The sequence below is a fragment of the Petaurus breviceps genome, unplaced genomic scaffold, assembly GCF_028583685.1.
Source record: "Petaurus breviceps papuanus isolate PSGF00001 unplaced genomic scaffold, PetGlider_PUasm1.0 90769, whole genome shotgun sequence".
Taxonomy (NCBI): domain Eukaryota; kingdom Metazoa; phylum Chordata; class Mammalia; order Diprotodontia; family Petauridae; genus Petaurus; species Petaurus breviceps.
In genome coordinates, this window is record NW_027187341.1 from 5,135,715 (window position 1) to 5,163,259 (window position 27,545).

Consider the following 27,545-nt stretch of genomic DNA (forward strand, 5'->3'; position numbering starts at 1 on the left):
TTGGGATTAAGTAACTTGCTCAAGGTTACATGGCCAGGTGTAATATAATAAAATATTAAGTAAAAATACTGAATATAAAGGATTCCAAGAAATTAAGGAAGGCTTAGATTAAGTGCTTTAGAATGAAGAAAAATAGAGCAAAACATTATAAATGTTGACAGACATGTAGTTAAACACATAAAAGCAACAAATTTATGTTATGCATAGAGGAAAGAAGGTAAAAAATAATCTAGCAAAATAAATAAAATGGGCTACTCCTATATTCATTAGGTATCTCTTGAGGGAATGTAGGATACATAATTGAAGTTATAGATAGATATAATAACTCACTATCTCTTTCATTCATAAGTAATTGATTTGTTTGCCTACTCTGTTTTTTTTTACTTATAGACTTGTTCATATACTTGAATACCTACAGTCAATGAGAATAAAATGTTTAAATAAAAATAGAGGAAAATGAAGATAATATATTGGTTTTCTGCCTCGTTGGGTCATTATGAACAAATCACTTTGAAAACTTTAAAACAATTTATAAATGTGAGATCTGTGTATTATTCTATTCCATGATATTTATCCAATACAATGTGAGAAACATCTTCCAGTCATTCCCATTCATTTAATCTAGTTGCTTAACTGAATGGCAGTTGGCTGACCATAAGTGTGATCAAAATATTTCCATACATATATGATTTTCTTATGAGGTACTTTGTGTTCTGGTTTTTGGAAAAGTCACCAAATTGCAGAATTGAACTGGACCTCAGAGACTGTCTAGTCCAAACCATGCCTGAACAAGCATCACTTATGTAACAACCGATGCTGTAATCATCCAGGATTTTGTTTTTTGAGCTATAGTGAGAGGAACTCATTAAGTTTTGAAGCAGCCTGCTATTCTCACTGTTAGGGGAAATCAAACTGAATATGAGAAAATATACTTCCTTGTTCTATGAATTCTAAGTCATCTGAAATTCCTTGAATAATTAGGATGCTAACATCACTAAAAGGAAAGATGAGTGAAGACATTTTCATGATGGTTTCTAATTTTTTGTTTGTTTTCTTCATCCTATCAGCCAAAGGATAATGGGTGAGTGAATGGGGTGGAATGTGGGACTACGTCAAAATTTGGATATCTGTTTAAAAGCTAGGCCTATGATGTAACTTTCCATTTCATAGTTGATTGAAAACATTTTTTTCACCTAGGGATGAGTGGGATGGGGTTTGCTTTTCCATTGGGCATAATGAATAGGATGGAAATAGTAATAGCATTTTTCAAAACAGTTTCCAGAAAGTAGAGGAACAATCTTTGAGATGTTCCTTGAATTCTAACAGATCCCCAGAAGGAGAAGTGTGTCTAGCAATGTAGAGGAATGGTGAGAAAATTTCATGTAATAGAGACTTAAATTCAGAATATTATAATACCAATAACTTCAAATAATCATACTCTGATATTATAATAAGTCTAATTAGCATACCTTTGTGGGATTGTGTCTAGTGCTTGTTTTTAAACTACTTACAAATGGTGACTAATGTAGACCTGACAATTGGAGAGAATGTTAACTAAATATACAGAAGAAAAGTCACCTCCTAGTATGCATGGATTATGGAACTATTAATGGATTTGTGTACAGCATAGGGGGACTGATTTCTCATCTCAGCTCTTTAGTCGTTAATGTTTTGTGTGAACAAATATTCCAAATAATACCAGTTAATATAAGCAAACTAAAAAGCAGTTGCTTCCTGGTTTCTTGCTGGTTATTTTCATTTCCTCCACAGTTGTTTTATTTTTTTTGTTTTGTACATTTTTTTTTGACTGGCACAACTTTGATATGCCTAGCAGATAACTGTTGCCAAGTGTGCCAGAGGCCAAGTGTTGCTAACTTCCAATTGATTTTAAAATGCTTTGTTTTACATTAATGTTGTTCAAAATCTCTCACTTATTTCCAGCTCAGAGTTTCTAATAAGCCACAGCAGTTGGCAATATTTGTTTTTGCCCTTCAAGACAATACAAATGAACAAAGCACTGGCTGCTTTGATAGGGACTTCAAGTACTTGGGAATGTCACAGGTGAACAGACTATAGCTGAGTTTCCTACTAATTCCCCAAAACTAAATGAACATTCCATTTCATAACACACAGACCTAAGAGACTGTTCGAACAATTATGATGTTCCTTTCTCTCTGGCACCAGATATCAAACTGAAAAGTCCCAAAGTAGTGGTCTATAGCAGGTGGATAGAATGGCAGGGCATCCTTCTGAAGACATGGCAAAGACAGGCTGGATAAAATCATAAAATATTAAGTGTACCTGTACTGTCCTGCTGGACTCACTGTAATCTGAAGTCAGTGGGTACTCTCACTGCAATTAAAACAAGCTTTTAATGGATTCTTTCTAATCAAATATTAAAACCCTCATTGCCTAACATGGCCTCTGAGCACTTCCCTACATGGACATTTTCATAATTTGGCCCACAGAAAAGCCCATTTTTTTCTTACTCAGTCAAATAAAAGGAAAGCTAAATTGTAGTCATAAGTCATACAGATTTTTTTCTTCCTTGTGTTTGTAGCATGATCGACAGTATCTACTTAGAATCTTAGTTTTGGCTAGCAAAATTTTAAAAATAGCAAAATACTGAATGCAAATTATTGTCATGTCAGGAGACAAGGGAATATCAGGTAAGAAAATTAAGTGTTGCAACATATAAATGTATATTGTGTGTATGTATATATGTGCATGTATATACATGTATATGTATACACACATATATTCCAATAGGAAGATGAGTGTTATCACGGGCTTCTAATGGAAGATTTACCAAAGACAAGAAATATACAATGAAAGGAATGATCATATAGATGGATTCATGAATACACTGAAATAAGGAGGAAGTAAAAAAGTATACATAAAATCTGAAGTTTAGAATCAAAAGAGGAAAAAGTACTAAATACCAAATTATCAATATTGTTTGTTTCTATAACTCAACAAATAAATATGCCACTTAAGCCTGGTCTTCACAATCTATTTTTGATGAAAATAACATAGAAGATGAAGACCTCTTTTATGTATGGGTTCTTCACTTTGATTTTAAGTAAATAATGTATTCCTTATAAGATATATATATATATATATATATATATATATATATATATATTAGCCACACTATTATTTTATTCTCCATCTTATTTTCCATTTCCTCTGAATACCAGAAACAAAAGGTTTGTTCATTAATGTCTTTATTTTTTTCCCTCTATAAATTAAAACTATCTATTCTCTAATTTCTCAAACATGTCTTAGTATATCAGGGGAGATGAAGCCATTTCTCTACTCTAGTGATACATTCCTGGCCATCAAGTTTGCCATCTAGTTAAAAATTAATGTGAATTGTGCTATCACTGAAATAGAGTAAAATTGCAAAGCATATACACTAGAGTCTAGGCAGTGACTTGTGAACCCCATAATTTTAATTATAATAGCTCCCACTAGACCTGTGGTAATAGGTAGTTATTGAATGCTGACCAGACAACCAGACAAGGGAAACATTGATTAAATAAATACCTTTTCACTTCTGAACATGTTAATACTGTTAAAATAAACTTTTTGGTTAAATGGCAGACCTGCAAAGCAAAAACAGCTGAAAGGCTGGAGAGAGGGCCAGATTGAAATGAACATTATTAGTGAAAATTTTAATCCCCATAATACATTAATAATAATCATAATAGTGAGTCAAGTATGCCATAGGGGAACTGTAGCTATATAAGGGTGTATGTGAAAAAGAGCTTGTAGGAGCATATAGGTTTCCTGAAGGAATTTGGTTCCATTCCCATGTCATCTACATCTAGCCTGAGTAATTTGGGCCAAGTTGCCTCCTTTAAACCTACTTCGCTCATATATAAAGAAAGATGTTTTAACTTTGTGATCCCTACAATATTTCTAGGACTTAATCCCAAGAATTTGATGCTTGAGAAATTTGAACATTTATTTTGAGCCAAACAATAGTATGTGCAGCACCCCAAAAACTTATTCATTGGATAAATACCCAGTTTCCAGGGGGAAAAAAAAGATACTGTCCCATTGTAATCAATGTACCCTACCTCTAGACCAGATTTAAAATTTTGGTTTCACATTGAGGTGCCAAATTTTCACAATGCTATTGACAATCGTGCATGTATTCAAAGGAAGGCATCAAAGAGAAATCCTAAAACCATATTACATGGATATTGGTTGAAAAATTGGTTGAGGAATCTTTAACTTAAAACGAGTAGATACAATGCTTTTACTCCCAAGTATCTACCAATCTTTCATGAAGGTTAGCACTTACATTCTTTTCTTAGTCACAGAAGACATAACTAGAAGGGGGAGGACTTGCATTCAGAAATGTGTGTGAAAAGAAGTTTCCATTTTTTTTTAATCAAGTCACATTCTTGATTCATACTGATCTTGCAGACCACTAGAAGCATCAGACTTTCCGTACAAATTGTTGCCCCACCACAACTCCTTTACTATGTACCTATGCCACTGATTCCTTGGTAAGAATTTATATTTTTTCTAAAATATTTAATCTACTTATATTTAATCCATTCCCATTACTTGCCTAGATCTTTTGGAAGGCTAGCAGTCATGCAAAATTTAAATAATCCAATATAGATACTCAATTTCCTGTCATTTGCAAATTTGATTCCTAACAACTCTAATATTTATTATTCTACAATAAATATTTGAATAAATAATTATTTACATTTGCATACACATTTAAAGAATATGTCATAATGAAAGAATATAAAACAAACAAAATCTATCACTTATTGAGACAGAAATGTTAGTTATCTTACATACTATTCATTTTAAAATAGAGACAAAGTGATGGCAAAAATGATGCAGTACTACTAGTCTTAGGTCTAGAAGGACCTGACTTTGAACTTACCTGAAACATTAATAGCTGTGACACCTCAGACAAATCATTTCACCAAGTTGTAGTGCAGTTTTGTTATCTATGAAATGAAGGGGTTGAACTTGATGTCCTCTAAGGAACAGCTCTGAATTTATATTCTTTTGAATGGATTCTAAATATAATATCCATGACCATTGCCACCTCTTCAGGTTTGTTCCCTTGCTGCTTTAGATCGGTGCTGTCAAACTGAAATAGAAACAGAGGCAACTAAAGTGTACATAAGGATCCTCAAGGACCATGTATTGGCTGTTTTAAATTGCAATGTTACATATGGTTTTATTTGTTTTGTTAAAGATTTCCCAATTACATTTAATGTGGTGGTTCATGAGATTGGTACGTCTGCTTAGGTTAACATCTCCCCCAGTCAAGCTATCTTCAAAATATTCCAACTTTATGACTTTGCTGACTCAATTTCTTCAACCTTGAAATTCTTCTCTGATCCTCTCTACTTAAAGTAAATCTTAAGCAAATAAGCATATTCAAAACCTTCTCATTGTACTTTTGTCCATCACATATCTTTCCACTTCATCCAGAAGTATAGTAGATTTTTTCAGATGCATATATACACATACATGTACACATACACATATAAATATACAGATAAACATATATAGATATACACATACAATGCACATTTATGTACATATGCACATGTATATGTCTGTAACATATAAGTGCACATACATATACACATGCATATGCATAAACATATACACATATCCTTGGATGAAATTTTTTAGAATTATTTTGAAGTTTTGATTCTAGGCATATTTGTTGGATATACTGCATTCCTTTCTAAAACCTACCATTGCTATTAGAAAGATATCTATCTATATAATGACATCATAGATATTGTTTCCCTATATCACTATATTTCATGTTTCTGCTTTTTCTCTGTCTCTCTGTCTCTCCCTCTACCTATGGGTTGATCTTATATAGAAAATTTAGGAAAAGTTATGTCCAGAGGCATACTGAGGAAGCTCTAATTGCTTGGAGAGAGAATCAGTTGTGAAACTTTCAATGTGAACATTTATGTCTCAGAAATAGAGAAATGCTACAAATTAAGAGTTTTTGTAATTGTTTTATTGATTTCTGGATTTAAGAAAGCATTAATAAGGTTCATTAATTAATGTGCTAATAGTTAAGCATACTAGGTGGTACAGTGGATAGAGTTCTAGTTTCTGATGTCAGGAAGATTTGAGGTCTAATCTGGCCTTAGATATGTCCTAGTTGTATAACCCTGAGTAAATCACTTAGCCTCTATTTGTCTGAGTTTCTGCATATTGCAAAATGGGGATAATTATGAGACTCACTTCCCAGGGTCATTGTGAGGATCAAATGAGATATTTTTAAAGTACCTCACAAAATATCTAACACATACCGAGTATGTGCTATATACACGTTATCTATGACGAACTGTTATTACTATGTGTCATGCATGTATATATTTTTTGGAAACAGTTTTTAACTTTTACTAGCAAACTCCTATACATGTCCATACATGTCATAGATTGAGAAGCCATAAAACGACAATACAATCGTAAATATTGAACTAAAAGGGATTTTGTTGGTGGACTAGACATTTCTTTTGGATAAGAAAACCGAGGACCAGGGAGAATAAGTAACTTGCTGAAGGATACACTGGAAGGAGTACTAATGAAGAGAGTAAAAGCTCTAATGAGAAACATTCATGATCAGAAACAAAACTGGCTTAGTCATACAATGAAAATGGGAGATAACTGGAACAAACCCTGATTACTTCATTAGTATCTTTTAGATATCCAAATAACTAGAGGAAGAGCTCAAGAAAATTGATTGGTTCATGTTTAGAAAATGAATGAGAAAATGTGGACATTAGTAACACAGCATGGGCAGCATGGGTAGCTTGTTGTCTGTGCCAAAGGGGGAAATATCCATATCCATGATATCACAATTCATTAGAATGTTAAAGTACATATAGGAATAGGAAGCTTCTGGTGCCATCCTAGTGTCATCCAAGTGGTGCCACTGATATATTGTACCACTTTCTACCTTCATCGCCAACCAAAATGATCAAAATGAAGTCCTTTCCAAAAATAATACAAAGGACTGAAGTAATGTGTTAATTACTATTTAAAGTGTTAGGATTCAGGATTTTACAGAAAATCAGAATGAGTTTAATCAACAGATGTCATTTTGAAATCATATTAGAAAATAAGGAATGTGCTTAATTTGTCTTTTTAATTTAAGGCAGTAAGATGGTGACTAAGAATATCTGTAGGAGTGCTTGCAATGCAACAGAGTGAGAATCGACAGAAAAAGTTGAACAGGTACTATATTTCATCATAGTTTCAATATGTACTCTAGATTATAAAACCATTAGGAAAAAAAGTATGAACAGACTGCACATCCTGTACCAAGTCTAACATATTATTGAAATACAAATTAAAAAGTAAATGTTTAATTAATGTGATAATTATACCTATCTTCATAAAATGCCTTGTTTCCTCTATATTGAAAGGAAATTATGACTTGGTAAAAATAATTGAGTTATATACTGGTTTGGTTCAATTTAAAGAGTAATTTTAACTATGTGCTAGGTGATGAGGATGATACAAATAAAATAAAATACATATTCTCTTCTCTCAATGAATTTAGAATCTTGTTGGAGATACAGCAATTTTTGATCTAATGATTTATAAGATCTCACAGAGATACAGCCAAACTTCACTAGAATGCTGGGGGTGGAAAGAAGTGAAGAGAGGAAAATATTAATTTAGTGTAAAGGACTATTTGTATCATCTTAGACCTAAGAGTTTGATTTCTTGAGGTACATTGGGAAAAATTTTCCTCAGTTTCACAGCTTTGTCATGAATGATTTTCTCTTAAAATTTATTTGCCCACAGTGATATAAGACTTTATGATTTAAGGTAGGAAGGCACCTTAGCCCATCTCTTTCATTTTACAGAAAAAAAATCCACGATGATTTGTCTGTTTTTGGAAAATGATAAATGTTGGAGAAAATTGGGAAAATTGGAACACTAATGCATTATTGGTGGAGTTGTGAACTGATCCAACCATTCTGGAAAGCAATTTGTAACTATGCCTAAAGGTCTATAAAACTGTGCATACCCTTTGACCCAGCAATGCTACTACTAGGTCTATATCCCAAAGAGATGACAAAAAAAGAAAATGGGCCCAAATATTTATAGCTGTTCTTTTTGTGGGGGCCAAGAATTGGAAATTGAGGGGATGCCCATCAATTGGTGAAAGGCTGAACAAGTTGTGTTATTTGAAAGTAATGGTATACTAATGTTCCATAAGAAATAATGAGCAGCAGGACTTCTGAAAAACTTGGACTTACATGAGCCAATGCTGAGTGAAATGAGCAGAAACAGGAGAACACTATGCACAGTAACAAAAAAAAAAATCTGTGATGTTCAATTTAGCTCTTCTCAGAAATGCAATGATCTAAATTAATGTCAAAAGACTCATGATGGAAAATGCTAAACACATCCAGAAAAAAAAAAAAAAAACTATGGTGTCTGAACCCAGATTGAACATACTGGTTTCCCTTTTTTTCTTTCTTGTGGTTTTCTCCTTCTATTCTGATTTGTTTTTCACTACATGATTACTGTGGAAATATGTGTAATATAACCATACACATATAGGCTGTATCAAATTGATTGCTATCTTTGGGAGAGGGAAAGAGAAGGAGGGGGAGCATTTGGAACTCAAAATCTTGTAAAAGTTATTACTGAAAACTAAAAATAAATAAATTCATTTTAAAATATTGCCCTGTCATTTAAAAATGTTATCTTTACAAAATTAGGTTCCACTCTAACAGCTGGAAATATCTTTCTTCTCAGAATAAAGAACATGAATAGCTTTACCTTTAAAACCACTGAAGAGCATATAGTCAAAAAGAGCAAACAATGTTGCAGTTTATTTATTACAATTGCGATTGAAAATTATATGATGCTTTTGTTAAATAGGGTCATTAATAGATCTGATGAAAGAACACAATGTAGACAGTTGGTTAACTGCCAATTAAGAAAACCAAAATATAGGAGACTTAGGACTCCTAGAGAGAAAACTGATGGCATGACTGAAAATAAATTAAATATGGTGAAATGCACTGATGTATAAATTCAAATGAATGTACCATGGCATAGAGAAGTTTTGCTAAGGGTATTTTTAATGAGTTCAGTTTAATAAGGATAGAGTTTTGTTGTTGCTGTTTGCAGTTTCCATTTTATGTGAAATCTATAACCTCATATTTCCTTTACTATTTAATTCCCAAAGTTTTGAAATAGAAGGACTAGCAGTATAAAATGAGCAATACCGTTGCAGATTATTAGAGCATCCTTATTGCTGGTATGGTACCACTTCTACATTTTGCTGCACTGCATGGTTTGTCCATTGCTATTTTTTTTAAAGCAATCAGGGTTAAGTAACTTGCTCAAGGTTACACGGCCAGTTATTTCTGGGTGTGGTGCTGAGTATCTGAGCCCGGATTTGATCCAGGTCATCCCGACACTGGAGTCGGTGCTCTTACTCACTGAGCCACCTGGCTGTCCCTAAGCAATTGGGGTTAAGTAACTTTCTCAAGGTTACACGGGCTGGTTTTTCTGGGTGGGTGCTAAGTGTCTGAGCCTGGGATTCGATCTCCAGGTCTTCTCAACACTGGAGCCAGTGCTCTTACTCGCTGTGCTACCTGGCCGCCCCCATTGCTATTTTTAATAGCTAAAATGGAGAGATTTCTTGGGCCTTTCATCATTTCTTTAACACATTATTGAATCACATAATATGCTTCACTGTTAGAAAATCCCCTTTATTCATACCTTAAATATACATTTTCCTTTGTTACTCTCCAATTTATTTCTTATCACATCAACCTGGGGATGATATTTCAGAAAAATATATTATGAATGCAGAATAGATGATATATTTAAAGAAATGACTACATATATTTGACAACACTTACCCTGATCCACCAAAAATACCATAATTTAGGAATCCTATCTGATATTGAACTATCATCAATATCATTATTAAATTCAAACTTGCAAATCATGCAACCATATTTAGAAGTAGCAAAGAAAATAATTCATCATAGACATTTTTAAAAATACTACAAATGTGGAAATAATAGGCATAAGGTGTCCCTACTTATATCCTTCTAAGTGAGTAACCTCAAGTTTGGTGATCAATCACATTGAGAAAAAACATAAGGTTCATTGGAGAAAAAGCAACAAAAACAAAAGCCACTTGACAGGATTTTGACTTATATTTTACTAACTATTATTCAGCGTTAAACCGTGGAGCTATCACTTACCCTTTCTCTGTTTTTTATCTGTAAAAGAGACTGGATTACATGAATTGTCTTCTAGCTCTATCAGATGCTCCTGTGTTTTCATAGGATCAAAATCATCTGTTGGTGGACCACAGATAATATCTAATCTAACCCAGGTCCAATGAGCAGTTCAAAGTTCAGCCTTTGTTGAAATAGCATTACTGATGGTGAACTGACAAGCACCAGAGGCAGTTTCATCTAATTTTTCACTAATCTATAGAGATTTATCAAGGGGCTACAGTGTGCCAGGAGTTGTCCTACATATTGGGGATTTAAAGATGAAAGAGAGATATGGCTGCCTGCAAGAACTTTTCATCTTGTTTAGGGAAACAACATGTACATATATAGGTACATGAAAGATATAAATAATTCATATAATGTTATCTTGTAGGGGAAGGCACTAGTAGTAACAAGGAAACTCCCAAAAGAACTTCTTATAGAAAAATATTGTCGCTGTTGTTCAGACATTTCAGTCATGACCAACTGTTTGTTGAAAGAAAGTTTGGTGAAAACACCCATTTTGTGTTTTCTTGGCCAAGATACTAGAGTGGTTTACAATTTTCTTCTTCAGCTCATTTTACAGATGAGGAAACTAAGGCAAATAGAGTTCAGTGACTTGCCCAGAATCACAAGGCTACTAAGTGTCTGAGGCCACCAGGTCTTGTGCACTATCCACTGCACCACCCAACTGTTCCTTTAGCTTAATAAAAATAATCTAAAGCTTATTTTTGAAGGAAATTAGAGATTCTAGGATGGGAAGATTTAACTTTTTTTTGAGGGGACAAAGCAGGGCAATTGGGGATAAGTGACTTGGCCAATGTCACACAGCTAGTAAGTGTCAAGTGTCTGAAACTGGATTTGAACTCAGGTCCTCCTTACTCCAGGGCCAGTGTTCTATTCACTGAACTACCTAGCTGCCTCTTTTTTAAACTTTTTTTGGATGTGAGGTTTTAGATGGACAAAATTCTAGGAATGCAAAGGCATGAGAAAGGGAGATTGAAGCATCATGTATGATAATAAAACATATACTATTATAACTGAAGTGTATGGGATATGAAAGATAATAATATTTAAATTGAACGGCAAGGTAGGAAGACATGAAGTTATGTAAAGCTTTAAATGATAGGGAATTTGATATTGTATTCTTTAGTGCATAAGGAGCCACTAGAATTTTTGAAGTGGGGTGGGGTTAATGTATTTTCATCTGTGTATATATGCAAAATATTTTTAATAACTCTATAGATGATGAGTTCAAGTAAGAGGAACTTGAGGTAGAGAGATTAAGTATGAAGGTATTTAGGATAGCCAAAGAGAGAGGTGATTAAGGCTTCAAATAAAGTCTTGTTTGTGTGAGGAGAGAGGAGAAAGCCTAGGAAAGAACTTTGTAGAAGTAGGCATTAATACTTGGGGCATTGGGTTGGATATAGAAGTGAAGAGGGATGAGAGTAAAGAAGTCAATGGGACAGGTAGTTACAGACCTGAGTGACTGGAAGAATGATGTCCTTTTTAGAGACAGGAAAGTTTGAGAGATGTGGAATTGGTGGAAAGATCATCAGTTCTATTTTGAACATGTCAGCTTTGAGATCTATATGGGACATCCACATAGAAATGTCAGATAGGCTGATTGTTATGTGGAATTAGAGCTCAGGAGAGACATTAAGGGTATATAGATAAACCTGAGAGTGCTCTGCATTACTTAGAGAGCTACAAGAAGGATGGATTAGAGTGGGGAGAGACTTAAAGTAGATAAACCAATATCAGGCAGTTTAAGAGTCCAAGCCACAAATGATTGAAGACTGAACTAGAGAAGAGGCCATATGAGTAGAAAGAAGACATTGTACATTGTAGAGAAAGAAATGGCAGGCTTTCATTACTTAATATAAGGAAGTTTTTCATCATATAAATTTTATGTTTATCTCATAGAAAATGCTACCTATTTCTTTTCATTCTACCCTCTAAGGTAAGTGAACGTTCATAGCATTCAAAACTCCATTTGCTGTAACCAGTAGTTCAAAATATGGGTAGTATGGTGCTTGCTAATGGAGTACATGTTTCTTGGTGTTAATTGTTAGGCCAAAATTAGCATAGACAGCAGAGATTGTTCCATACTTTATTGCATCTCGGCTTCAGAGACTGCATAGAGTGCACAACCATCTGAGAACAAAAAAAAAAAAACATGCACTGGGGGCAGCTAGTTGGCACAGTGAATGGAGGACCAGTCCGGGAGTCAGGAGAATCTGAGTTCAAATCTACTCTCAGACACTTGACACTAGCTGTTTGACTCTGGGCAAGTCAGTTAACCCAAATTGACTCACCCAAAAAAACCAAACACAAAACAACAACAACACCAAAAAAAAAAACCCAGCACTGCATCAAAATTTCCTCCACTTAATACTTTCTAGGAATATACACATTGATAATGATGTTGGCACATACATTGCCTGAGTGTTTAGAAGGCTTGTAAGGAAAGTATGAGATAGAAGAGGTCTTAAACTGACTGCCAAACAGAAGGTCTACACAGCTGATGTGCTGTCCTCATTGTTATATTCCTGTGGCACCTGGATAGTCCATCAACACCATGCCAAGAAACTGAATCACTTCCATTTGAATTGTCTTAGAAAGATTCTGAAGATCACCTGGCAGGATAAAATACCAGTCACTGAGGTCTTATATTAAACTAAACTGCCAAATATTCAAACTTCTACAGAGAATACCACTCCAACATATGGTGGTCAGAAGAAGCAATACAAGGACCCTCTCTTACGAATTTTGGAATCGGTTGTGTTACTGCCTCAAAACCACCCAGAATGGTGCACCCTCATCAGAGAAGGTATGGTGCCCTATAAGCAAAGCCAGAATTAAGTAGCTCAAGAGAAACATGAGATGTACACATTTAGAGAACCCACCCCAAATGTTCACTTAGACTATTTTTGCCTGAACTTCAGTAGAGCATCCCCAGCTCATATCAGTATGATCAGCCACAGTTGGGCACACTGTAACTTGACTCTAACATAGTGATGTCATTGTGGTTTATTAAAACTTCTATCTGGCTATGCCCCCTTTCTCTTGTGAAGTACACAGTATATGTGTGTGGGTGTGGGTACAAATCTTAGAACTTACTATGATGCCCATCAATGGGTAATTGATATAAATATCTGGTTGTAAAGAGTTAGACATGAAGTCAGAAATACCTGAGTTCAAACCCTCTCTCAGATATTTAATAGTTCTGAGATTGTGGGCAAATGGCTTAAACTTTCAACTTTAGTTTCCTCCTCTATGAAATGGGAAAAAAATATTATCTATCTCACAGGAACATCATGACCGTATGCTGAATCATTAGGTAGGCAAAAGTGAGGCAAAATATAAATAAGATGGGTAATTGGGCGAGATCCGAGGTGGAGTCAAGATGGTGGAGTAGAAGCAGGACCTCTGAGCGGCTCTGGCTTCCACCACCCCCAATCAATGTAAAAAAGCGGACTCTGAACAAACTTTGGAGCTTCAGAGCCCACAAAATGACACATAGAAGCTAACCTCCTGCTGAGGACAGCATGGCAGGCCAGCAGGAAGCAGTCATCACAGCATTCTAGGAGTTTAGCCCAGGCCCGAGTGAGCCTGAGTTTTTAGCTCCAGGGAAGGCCTGACCAGCTGCCAGCTGAAGGGACTTTAGATCACCAGCAGCTGAGGCGATCCAGAATTATCAACACAGAGATAAGTAGGACAAAGTGAGAGGTCAGGGCAGTCTAGACTTTGGGAGCAACTAAGTGGGAGGGCGTCAGCTTTTGCACCCAGGGCAAGAAGCTGCTGAGACACCAGGTACGGCCAGCCAGTGCCATGTGGCATCTTCAGCTCCTGGCCTGCAGACAGTAGGGGGACCAAGGGACCAGTCTGAGGGGTAATTGCTCTCTCTTTAACCTGCTTGGATTGGGATTGCAGTCTAGGGTGGAGGTCCTGGGGTGTGTGACCAGCTTGCCAGAGTGTGTAGAGGCTTCAGAGAGGGCACCCAACTAATACATGCAGCAGCTTAGAAAACCACAGATTTTGGGACGAAAGCTCCCCTGTCTGGTTGGCAGAGTCCTATTGTGGCAAAAAGCCCAGGGGTCAAGTGACTGAGGGGCTACATGACCAGGCAAAGGAAACAAAACAAACAGAAGATTCCAACATTAGACTCCTATTTTGGGGACAAGAAGGAGCAAAGCATGGAACAAGAGGAAGACAGTGAAGTCAGAACTCCTGCACCAAAAGTATCAAAGGAAAATACAAGCTGGTTAGAGGCCATAGAGGACCTTAAGAAGCAGATAAGAGAAGTGGAGGAAAAATTGGGTATGATGCAAGAAAATTATGAGATGAGAGTCAACAGCCTGATTGAGGAAAATCACACCTTAAAAAATAGACTAACTCAAATGGCAAAAGAGGCTCAAAAAGGCAATGAGGAGAAGAATGCCTTAAAAAGCTGAATTTGCCTGACGGGAAAAGAATCTCAAAAGCTCACTGAGGAGAATCATTGCTTCAGAATTAGATTGGAGCATATGGAAGCTAATGACTTTATGGGAAATCAAGTTACTGTTAAACAGATCCAAACAAATGAAAGAATAGAAGGCAATGTGAAATATCTCATTGGAAAAACCACTTACCTGGAAAAAAAAAAGATCCAAGAGAGATAATTTAATAATTATTGGACTACCTGAAAGCCATGATCAAAATAACAACCTAGAAATGATCCTCCCAGAAGTTCTCAAGGAAAACTGACCTGAGGTTTTAGAACAAGAGGGAAAAATAGAAGTTGAAAGAATCCACTGAGAAACTCCTGAAAAAGATCACAAAAAGAAAACTCCTAGGAATATTATAGCCAGGTTCCAGAATTCCCAGATTAAGGAGAGAATATTATTAGCAGCAAGGAAGAAAAAAAATTTGAATATTGTGGAAATACAATCAGAATAACCCAGGATCTGGTAGCTTCTACACTGAGGGATAGAAGGGCTTGGAATATGATATTCCGGAGGTCAAAGGAGCTGGGATTAAAGCCAAGAATCACCTACCCAGCAAATCTGAGTATCATGCATCAGGGGAAAATATGGTCATTCAGTGGAATAGAGAACTTGCAAGCATTCTTGATGAAAAAACCAGAGTTGAATAGAAAATGTGACATTCAGTTTCAAGAAGCAAGAGAAGCATGAGAAGGTAAACAGGGAAAAGAAATCATAAGGAACTTTTCAAAATTGAATTATTAACATTCCCACATGGAAAAACAATAAATGTAACTGATAAAACTTTTCTCAGTATGAAAATAATTGAAGGGAATAGAAATATATATATATATATATATATATATATATGTGTGTGTGTGTGTGTATACTATTATTAATCCTATTTTACATGTAATTGAGGAATAAGATATACACTGGGGCATAGAGATCCACCATGCCCTACTGGAAAAGTTGAAAGGGCTATGGGAAAAAATATGGGAGAGACCAGATTGGAGAAGGGGATAGCCTGTGGGACTGCCATTTTGGGGCAGTGGGTAGGGGAAATATGGGGAGAAAATTTATAACTCGAAATCTGGCGGAAATCAATGATGTAAATCAGAAGTTAATAAAGCATTTGAAAAATGAAAAAATATAATTGGGCAATGGGTAACACAATAAATACAAAAGTACAGCAAAAATATAAATAAGAAGAATTCTTGTTTCTATATTGTGCTTATGATTATATAGGAAAAACAGAAAAAAAAACAATTATAATACATATTTTTATACTTCACTAGTAAGTCTAAAGGCTTTTAGGAGGAATAGTGAATGGAGTACTGGAGCAGGAGTCAGAAAGACAAATTCAAATCCTGCCCCAGACGCTTGCCTGCCATGTGATCCCAAGCAAGTCACTTAAGCCCTGTCTACCTCAGTTTCCTCATCTCTAAAATGGGGATAATTGTAATATCTACCTCTATGTTTTTTTTAATGTGGATGAAATAAAATATGTGAAATTTTTTTCAAAATACTATTATTATTCATATGTTATTAATACTATTAGTGACTCAAAAAAAAAACAACACCCCAAAGCGTTGCTTAAGATCTGGGTATTTTAGAGGTCATTATTGGAAGAGACATAGGGGAATATTTCATGAAGAAAGTAACACCTACATCACAGGTCCTCTAAAAAATAATTAATTGAATGCCTACTGCATACAAGGAATTATTCTAGATAGTAGGGAAACAAAAAGAAAATGCAACCAAATTTCTCTGTTCTTAAGGAGTTTGTGTTCTGTTGAAAGGTTTTGATTTAAATAGAAAACTATTTTGAGAAGGAGGGAGGGAGCGGAGACCAGGAAAGGCTTCTGGTAGGGGACAGCATAGGAGCTAGGTGTAGAGGTAAAACTGGCAGGAACTGATAGAACTAATTTGATATGGAAAATAACAGTAGAGTGCTGGTAAATGTTTATACCAACTAGCTCTTCAAAAATAAAAGGCACTCACGACACACTTTCAAGTTTTATCTACACTATTAATACTTTCTCCATAATTTTTAGACAAGCAACAAAAGAAGAAATAAAGCCCTGCTTTGTAGTGTTTGCCAACTTCAAGGTGTTAATATCCAACCTTAAAATTTAACAATCAGCTCTTATGAGACAACCTGGTTCCTATACACCACTCAGTGAGAGCTGTAGAACATCCAAATATAACAACAATATTTTTTTTTAAATGAGTTTGGGTGAATGGTAAGGTTATTGGCAAACATAATAAAGTAAGAAGGGGAAGCAGGTTTATGAGACGAGTTAGTAAGATTGTTGAGACTTTTTAGGGGGTGGTGTAGTTGGTGCTTTCATTTTGCAGCCAAAGGATAATCAGAATAATGAACAAAGTTTTAATAAGGTGAATTCAAGTTGACGAAATCACCATTGTCCTGGCTTTTAAAAGAGAGCAAGAGTTTTTGTTTGTTTCTTTGCTTTTGTTTTCTTTGATTTGTTTGTTTTTTAACGTTGCTTTAAAAATTAGGCTAGTTTTAAATACTGAAACCAGATCATGGTGACTTAGTATAATTAAACATCCCTTTTGAATGCCTAATATTAATTCTACATTTTAATCCTAAATAACCCAAGAAAATAGAGTCTTAAGGATTAAAACCAAACAAATTGTACTAAACTTTCACATTTGATTCCTGAGTTGACAGCTATTTTTTTAAAATCACCTTCTTTTTTATTTAACTGCATCATGGTCTACAAAGACTGTTCCTTCTATCTTGACATTCTTCAGAGTTGTAGCCAGAAGAACTGAAAGTTATTAACCTTTTGCAGAGCACTGACATTTTCTGGCCCTGCTATAAGCTATTTCAAAAATGATAGCCTGCTATCACTTTGAGTTTCTTTGCCTTCTACTCCAAATTAAGCCATTCATTTCCCCTATACCATGCTTGAGATGGAGCATAAACTGATCATTAAATCATTGTTTAAATAGTTTCTTTCCTGTCTATAAATATGGAGCCTGAAGACTACTATTGGACAATTTCAGTAATATAAGGCTAGACCTAATATTATATATAATTTTATAAGAGAAGAAAAAAAAAACCCTGAATCTCTGTCGACTTACAGCAGAGTCTGGCTTTCTGCTAAGAGATTCAGGCAATGATCCATGCTACCCTTCTCCCCAAACTGGTCACAATTGAATATACTGAATCAAAATAGAAAATTAGAAGTTTGCTTTGGCACACAGTATCTCATATAAAACTACAAAAGTGACATATAAGGAGGCCAGCAACCCAGTTTAACTCTGTTTAGGTGATCAGTTCTGGAGTAAGGAGAAGAGTTCATAAGCTCCATGTTTTGTAATCTAGATATTCAGGAAATTGTATTTTTCTATTTTAAAGGAATTTAAGTTAACCAGTTGCGTGTGCTGGACAAAACTGACAATTTGGGAATAATTATATTGAGAAAAATTTCTAAAAACATTGGTATCTCTTGAATTGGCTTCACGATGTTATTTGGCAGGATTCATTTCTGGGTTTCTATAGTTAGCTACACAATTCAGGAAGCAAAAGTTATTCAAAGACTCTCCAAATTTATCAACAGATATGTGTGCTTTATTAGGTTCTTTCTGATATAATATTGTTCCAAATCATCCAAAAGCCATTAAGCCTTGTTTGCCTTTTTAGAGAAAATTAAGATTTATATCAAGTGTCTGTCTGGATGTATTTAAACACTCTCTTAAGTAGCAATGACATTAACTATCCTGGGGCCAGTTCCACAGCTGTTTAGAAAGAAAAAAACTAGAGGTATCTACTGAGAGCCTTTCAAATGATAACTGTGTAATATTTCTTTATTGAACTGTATTGAAGTAAATTGTTCTTGCCCCTCTGGTCAGTTAGCCCCTACTATCTCCTTTTAAAAAATTAATGAGAACAAGATCATATCATATATGTTTATTTGAACTTATTAAGTCCATGTTGTGATGTGGCCAAAGGGTTCACTTGTGATCTCATATGCTGTTAATGTACGCCAATCAAAGAAAATGAACTCAATGCATGTACATCACAAATGCCATGGACATATCTGTGTCAATTGTAATTAGTTTATTGTACATTCAATGAAAATTTAGAAACAAAAAGCAAGTAAGAGTAGTAAGAGTATGGTCTGATCAGTACAATTTCATTTAAGAAGATATGTCCTTTAGGTTATAGATCAGTAGTTAAGTTTGTACATTAATTGTATTTTATTATTGCTGAATTTGAATAGCAACGAACATAATAACAAAATAATTGAATATCAGACACAAAAAACCCATGAACTCCCTCTTTCTCTCTCTCTCTCTCTCTCTCTCTCTCTCTCTCTCTCTCTCTCTCTCTCTCTCTCTCTCTCTCTCTCTCTCTCTCTGTCCCTCTCACTCTCCCATACTGCGCTGGAAGTACATTCTTATCCTTAAACATATAAAGAATGTAAGTATTTTCAGGGAGTCCATTTTTACAGGTTATATTGCCTAACAAGATCAGTGCTGATAGAGTATTTTGATCCTAAGTACATTGCTTATTTTCCCCCCAAAGCAAAACTTTGCTTGTTCTTTTTCTCACTAAGGTTTGGTTTGAAATTGATTCATATTCAGAATTGAAGGTGAAAAAACCTGGGTATTCATTTGGATGATTAATTGGAAAGAAAAACTTTATTCAGTCTAGAAGATGATACACAACCCTATTAGCCACTCAACATTGGCTGAGAATGTGATGTGATTCCCAGAAGTGTGATTCATTTTCCTGAGGATGATGGAATTACTATCAGGAATGGACCCCTACTGAATGACCAGTCTTTACTGCAACTCCTAACATTCTCAGAATAAAGGGTTAAATGTACTTGCTTTTATTTAAAGCACAAAATGTGAATTAGCAGAGGAATAGATTGACTCACACCTCTCATATTTAACTCAACATATGGAACAGTCTTATCCTAAAGCCAGATGATGAGACATTCCCAGATTCAATATGCATCTATAAGATATAAATGCAAGGATCAAATGTAAACCTTGTTTCTTCTGCCTCTGAGGTGAACATGCTGACTACTGACAATCTGCCCTATAGATATTCTCAAGCTTTCATTTTTCACATACTAGCATTTCGTCAAATGTACTCTAAGACAGATATAGTTTGCAGAGAGAGGTTCATAGAATGCTAGTTTCAATATATATATATTTCTATTGGCTTTAATGCATTAATGAGTCTGGCCAATACTATATGGTAATTTCATGGATTTAAAGTAATATCATTGGGCAGCTAGGTTGCTCAGTGAATAGAGCACTGGCCCTGGAGTCAGGAGGACCCAAGTACAAATTCAGCCTCAGAGACTTAACACTTACTAGCCGTGTGACCTTGGACAAGTCACTTAACCCCAATTGCCCTGCCTTCCCCCCTCCAAAAAGCAAAAAAAGAAAAAGAAATTTAAAAAGAAAGAACTTTAGAGTAATATCATTATCAGTAAAACAATGTTGTGATATCGATCTATAAATATTTATTAAGTTCCTACTAAAATGCTTATGAGAGATTGTATTCTCTAAAGATGTTTATTCTTTTTGTTGTTAACAGATACTATTCCATAGCATAAGTTGTAAAACAACTCTAGGTGTTGCAATGACTATAGGGCTGGACTTGGAGTCATGAATACCTGAGTTCAACTCTGGCCTTGGACATTTACTAACTGTGAATGCCTCAGAAAGTTATTTAATGCCTGTTTGCCTCAGTTTCCTCAACTACAAAATGATGATAATAATTGCACCTACTTCCCTGGGTTATCATAAGAATCAACTGAAATAATATTTCTAAGTGCTCAGAAAAATTCCTCGTGTATAATAAATGCTACACAAATATTAGTGTTATTATAAACCTCAGCTTCTTTATAGAATTTTGTTATTTGTAATACCCACTAATCCTAGCATGTTAGTTGTATAGACAGACAAGTTAGTTGAAGACATCAACTTGACCTTGATAAGTAAGTAGGTGTGGGAATGGTGAGGAAAATGAGGGCAGCCTTATAAACATGAGTTAACAGGGGGGTGAAATCAAGTTTGTGAGAATGGGTATGTGGGTAAGTAGATATAATAGGAAGAAATTGTAGAAGGTAGAACAAGGAAATGAAATATGGATCTAGAATAACCAAAAAAATTGAATGGTGATTATTAAATATGGGGCATTTAGGAGAAAAAAAACTGCCTTTCTGAAATTTGAAACCATGTACTGATTTTTAAACAGATTCTTTATTTGTTAGCATTTGATATGAACACTTCCAGTATTCTAGCACAATCTTATCAGGGAAACTGGTACAAAATTGAGTGGGGAAGAGTATGAAAAGGTCATTTTGAGGAAAGAGTTTGGGAGTTTTAAGGAGTCATTTAGTTTATTATTCGTAGCAATAATGGAAACTTTGAATAGAATATATTCTCACAGAAAGGACTTGCATTTATATACAATGTTAGAAAATTGAGGCTGTTTGTAAAAATCCTAGTGAAGTTGAGAATTGAGGTAATTATCAGTATACTTCAATAAAAAATGCATTCGCATCAATTATCTGCACATTTCAGGTGAAAGTGTTTTTTTGACCTGAAATATACTGATAATTACCTCAATTCACCACTGTACTCAGTGAGTATAGGCATAGTCTAAAACAATTTCTTCGTGACTTTGAAATGGTATTTACTTTTTGTTTCCTTCTTAATAAAAACAAAACAAAAAAAACATAGCTTAAAATTCTCCAGACTAAAAAAAAATGACTATATTATAGGTCCAAAGAGTTGCATATTTCTTTTTTTAAACAAAGTCAAAATATTTTAAAGGTGCCTTTAATGGAACATTAGCCTTAATTCTATAGATAAATTGAATACTCAACCAATGGACCTTTATGTAATTCTAGAAAATTCACATACATATGTGATTTAACAAAAGAAATGAAAGGGAAATAAAATCAATTTAAAACATCAAATAAATTTCAAATATATTCAATGTATTATATTCAAATGCATCTTTTATTATGGAATTGAATAAAAAGAAAGCCCTCAGCTACTGGGATAAGGACTTGCTATTTATTTTTTTAAAGAAAAATGGGAAAATCGAGTAGCAATATGGTAGAAATAAGTTTAGACTAGCACCTCTCACCATATACCAAGATAAACTCCAAATGGATGCATGGCATAGATTTTTAAAAGATGATATCATGAACAGCTGAGAAAAAAAAAACATATGTTATAAAATTATTTGACACCTTATGGGATATTGTGTTATAGATATTACCTAATAATGTGTAGCAAAACAAGTTCTTCCCAAATCAATCCATTCCACTTCATTTTTTGGCCAGGTCTGCCATTAAAAACAATAAATTTATTGAATTAAAGATTGCCAATCTGTAGTGTCAGTTTATTAACATTAGTTCTGTCCTAGAGAGGTAAGCAAAATAAGTATGTGTAAACACACATATTTCTTTATTTTTCTAGATATATTTCCATATGATAGCCCTACAACTATCTCAGGAATTAAATAACCTCCTTTCCCCAAACAAAATAAAACAAAACCTCTTTCCTTGTTAAGCATCTGCACTTAATTTTCATATAGTATGGCTTTGAAACCATTATTTTCATCACCATTTTCTACACTTCTAGATGCCTTACAATTGATTAGTGACTCTAAAATTAGGTGCCCGAATTTTGACCCAACATTCCAGATGATATTGAACGAAAGCAGAGAATACAAAGAGAAAATTACTTCTCTTATTCTGCTTGTTAATTTTCTTTTCTTTTCTTTTTTTTTGCTTTATAAAGGGCAATTGGGGTTAAGTGACTTGCCCAAGGTCACACGGCTAGTTTTTGTGTGTGTGTGTGTGTGTGTGTGTGTGTGTTGTGTCTGAGGCAGGATTTGAACTCAGGTCCTCCTAACTCCAGGGCCTGTGCTCTATTCACTGCCCCACCTAGCTGCCCCTGCTTGTTAATTTTCAATTCAATTCAAGAACAATTTGTTAAAGGAGAAACTTTTGCAGATCCTATGCCACATACTACAGAAGATGCAGATTTCAGATAAGATAAAGTTTTTACCTTAATGAACTTGAGTCCAGGAGAAAAGACACAGATTTATTCAAATGATTGCAAAACCTTATATGAAGACTTCATAAGATATTTGAAAATACAATGCCATGTAAAAATGGGGGGGGGAGTTCATTACTTATTAGACAGATCAGGGAAAAATAATCAAAGGACATTTTTTACTGTAATACAATAAAAATGTTTATGCTTATGTTTGTGTATTTATTTTTTTTCCATTTCCATAGTTTCCCCAACCCCAGGAAATCAGAGAATCTTTGTTTAGAACAGGTCTTTTTTTTTTAGGGCAAAACAAAGTGGAAAAATTGTCATATTGATCAATACTTTGAAAAAGTCGAAAAATAATGTGCAATGCGCAGCACTTGTACACCTACCAGCGCTGCAAAAGAATAGGATAAGAGAGTCCTCCTAAATTTTTTTCCTTTTGCAACATGCTTATTCTTTACAACTTTTCAACATTCACTTTTGATTGTATGTCTGTGTGTACACACATATGTATATGGTCTTTTTTCATACATGTTGTGGTAGTTATTGTGAATATTTTCTCAACTAAACTTGCTTCACTCTGCGCCAATCAATTCATGTAAATCTTTCTATATGTCTCTGTATTTATCACACTTGTTATTCCTTACAGTCAACAATATTTCATTATATTCATATATCACAATTTATTTACCCATTCTCCAGTTGGAGGGTATGTGCTTTGTTTCTGGTTCTTTACTATCACAAAAAGTGCAACTATAATTATTTTGTTGTGTATGGGAATTTTGTATGTATCTTTGAGATATAAACCTACTAATGGAATCAATCTGCACTTTATTTTATTCTCATCATTTCAAGTTATTTTCCAAAATGTTTCAGATTCACCAGTCTACCAATAATGTATTAGGTGTCTTTCTTCTCACAACTCCTCATCTGCCAAATACCTATTAGAGAAATTTCATATAAAGATTGTTTTTTCTGATTTGACCACCTCCTTTCTTATCTTAGGTGTATTAATTTTGTGTGTAAATAAATTTTTCAGATTCATGCAATGAAAGTTATATATTTTGAATTTTGTAATTTTCCCTATCTTCCACCTATAGCTGTGTGAGATATATGATATGCTTCTAATTATTTTAATAACATTATTGTTAATATTAAGATCACATATCCATTTAGAATATATTATGGGATGTAGGATAAGTCATTGTTTAAAGAGTAATTTCTGCTAGACTGTTTTCCAGTTTTCCCTGTTGCTGTGGTTATTCTTATTTTAATCAAATAGGGTGAACTTTTATCAAATGGGGATAATGTATTTCTCTCCATTTCTAAGTGTTTTTCCTCTAAAATCTAGACTTTAAACAAACCTATGACTAGTATTCTCTGCTTTTCTTTTTTTTTTGTTTTTTTAATTCAATTTTTAATTTATTAATTTGTTTGTTTCCTTTTAGTTTGCAGGATTCAATTCCACAATTCCTTGAATTTCATATTTTGTCCCCCTCCTTGCCCTCCCCCCCGCCATGGCATCTTATAATCAAGTATAGGATCTGTAAATACTTTCACATTATACAATGGTCAGGTTATAAGGATGGATTGTACCAGCTGGAATGAAAAATGGTAAAGAGGACATAAAATCAAATAAGATAATGAAAAAGATCAGATATTTTGCTTCCACCTGGATATAAAATTAGTTCTTTCTAGTTCTTTCTCTGGATGCACGTTTTTCTCTCCATCATGCATCTTTTGGGATTGACTTATATCCCTGCATTGTTGAGAAGAGTCCAGTCTATCAAAGTTGGTCATCACACATACGTTGTGTCTGTAATTGTGTACAAATTCCTCCTGGTTCTACTCTTCTCACTCAGCATCAGTTCTTTTAAGCCTCTCCAGGTAAATATGAAGACCGCCTGCTCCCTGTTTCTTACAGTGCAATAATATTCCATAACATGCATATACCACAACTTGTTCAGCCATTCCCCAATTGATGGACACCCCCTTAATTTCCAATTCTTTGCCACAACAAAAAGAGCTGCTATAAACAGTTTTGTACATATGGGTCTTTCTCCCATTTCTATGATCTCTTTGGGATATAACCCTAGGAGTGGTATTGCTGTAATGACAGGGCTCATTTATCCAATATTCTCATTTTATTATCCTATTTCCATACTTTCACCTAATTTAGAATTAAGTTCAAAATTTTCATTCCCCTCACTGTAGTTAGGCTTTGTACTCACTCCCCCATAATTAGTCCAGCTACAACTCCCCCTTAGGATTCTAAGATTACCCTGAAGGATTGGGATGATTCCATTCTAACACTACCAAATAAAGCCTCCATTCTGCTATTTCCCTCACTATTAACTTCTGGTTATCAGAGCCTTAGGTTCATTTAACCAAATAAAATAACCTTTCACGAAGCAATATTTACACTGCATGTATAGCCAGAAGTAAGAAATATTTCTTCCCACATGGAAGAGACTCTCCCCTTTACTCTTTGGCAGTTAGGTAGAACAGACACAAACGTAAGTGGTTTCTTACAAGCATTCATCCCACTAATTTAAACTGAGACTTCACAGTAGCCAATGGAAGAATTGTTGTTGCTCTCTCTTGGTTGCCTTTGATCTATGCTGGGTCAAACAGGTGACTAAAGACTTTCCTACTCACCATATGGCTTCTGAAAAACCTCTGCCTCCCACACATTTAATGGCTCACCACTTTGACCTTTAGAAATTCGCTTCCTTGGGGTGTCTAGGTAGCACAGCAAGTAAGAGCACTGGCTCCAGTGTCAGGATGACATGTGGATTGAATCCAGGCTCAGACACTTAGCACCCACCCAGAAACACCTGTCCATGTAAACTTGAGTGAGTTACTTAACCCCAATTGCTTAGGGGTGGCCAGGTGGCTCAGTGAGTAAGAGTACCGGCTCCAGTGTTGGGATGACCTGGGGATCAAATCCAGGCTCAGATACTTAGCACCACACCCAAAAGTAATTGGCTGTGTAACCTTGCGCACGTTACTTAACCCTGATTGCTTAAAAAAAAACAAAGATATTCACTTCGTTGTGGTCATTTCAAATACTCTTTCAGCCCAAAAGAGAAAGAATAGACAAAAAAGCGACAGAACCAAAAGAATAGTCATGTGCTAGGGGCCATATGGCTCATATTAGGAAAGAAAAACCTGAGCTTCTCTCACCACACACCCTTGAATTCTCACATGAAAACAACCAGTCAGTCATGAGAACAAGAAGTTACTTCTGAATGTATCCCAATTCTAGCTATGAAGTAAAACAAGGGCTGATCTTTTCATCATTGGTTAGCAGACTGGAACCAGTTAGAGTTGCTATGTATGTTCCAGATAAGGGAACAGGGCCATATATTATACTATCTCATGTCTTTCTTTAATCTGGATCCCCAACCTCTTCCATGTGGATAGTGTTTCAACCTAACATGTTGTGCGGGCTCACCGGCCAGCTTAGCAACTATTGTGCTTTTAGTACAAAACTAAAGACATCCCAAAGTTATCTGGGTCATTGAAGACCATAACAATAGTTTATCACAGAGCCAATTTTGAATATTTAATTTGGTATTAAAAATTACTTCCAACTAACCAGGCAGTTTATGATATTCTTCCACTATCATTTCTATTTCTCCATTTTTTTTATTTTCACCCAAATGTTCTCCCTCATGGATTTCCACATAGCTAGAACAAATTAGATCTCTATGTTTTCTTACATATCTGAGACATTCTTTTTAAACAAGATATATCTTTCCATTGCAGAATGCTAAACATGAGTCCTAACTGACATATCAAAATCTGAGAACAAGATCATTCATTGGACCCACCTTCTGATAATTTTTTTCCTATGAATTACTAAATATCTTGATTACTTTTCTCTACATACTATTCTTATTGCTTTCTTTCGTCTGTGAATGAAGTTATTTAGCAATTTTTCACCCCGTCTTTCCATTTTCATAATAAATATTTCCACATTTATATTTGTAAAACAACAGTGACAACAGGAAAACATTCTTCCTACTTTTGTTTAAAATGATCTAGCTTGGCCTAGGGTCTACTGTACCTTTGCTTTAAGTCAGTCAAGAATGAAAAAGTTCATTTTATAATATCACTTTCTTATCCAGCTGTTTATTTCCATATCTTCCTTTATCTGTATGAAATCATCACAAATAAAAAAAAACTAATCTTAATCTTCATGTCATACAATTTTTAATATTATGTTATAATTCTTGAATTCATAATGTAAGCTTTTTAATATAAAATCATTTTGTCTATGTAATGTTTTAAGACACAAGTGATTTTCAGTGTGAATAGAGGAAAAGAAAAACATATATTTCTGTTTCATTGATTACACTGAAGCTTTTGACTGTGTGAATCACAACAAAATCTGGCAAGTTCTCAAAGTGATGGGAGAATCAGATCATCTTACTTGTCAAGTGAAGAAACTGTATGTGAGCCAAGAAACAACAGTTATAATCAAACATGGAACAACTGATTAGTTCAAGATCAGGAAAGGAGTATGACAAGGCTGTATATTGTCACCTTGTTAATTTAACTTATATGCAGAGTACACCATGTGAAATGTCAGGCTGGATAACTCAAAAGCTGAAATTTAGGTTGCTAGGAGAAATGTCAACAGTCTCAGATATACAGATTATCGATACCATTCTGATGGAAGAGAGTGAAGAGGAATTAAGAAGTCTTTTGATAAGGGGAAAAGAGG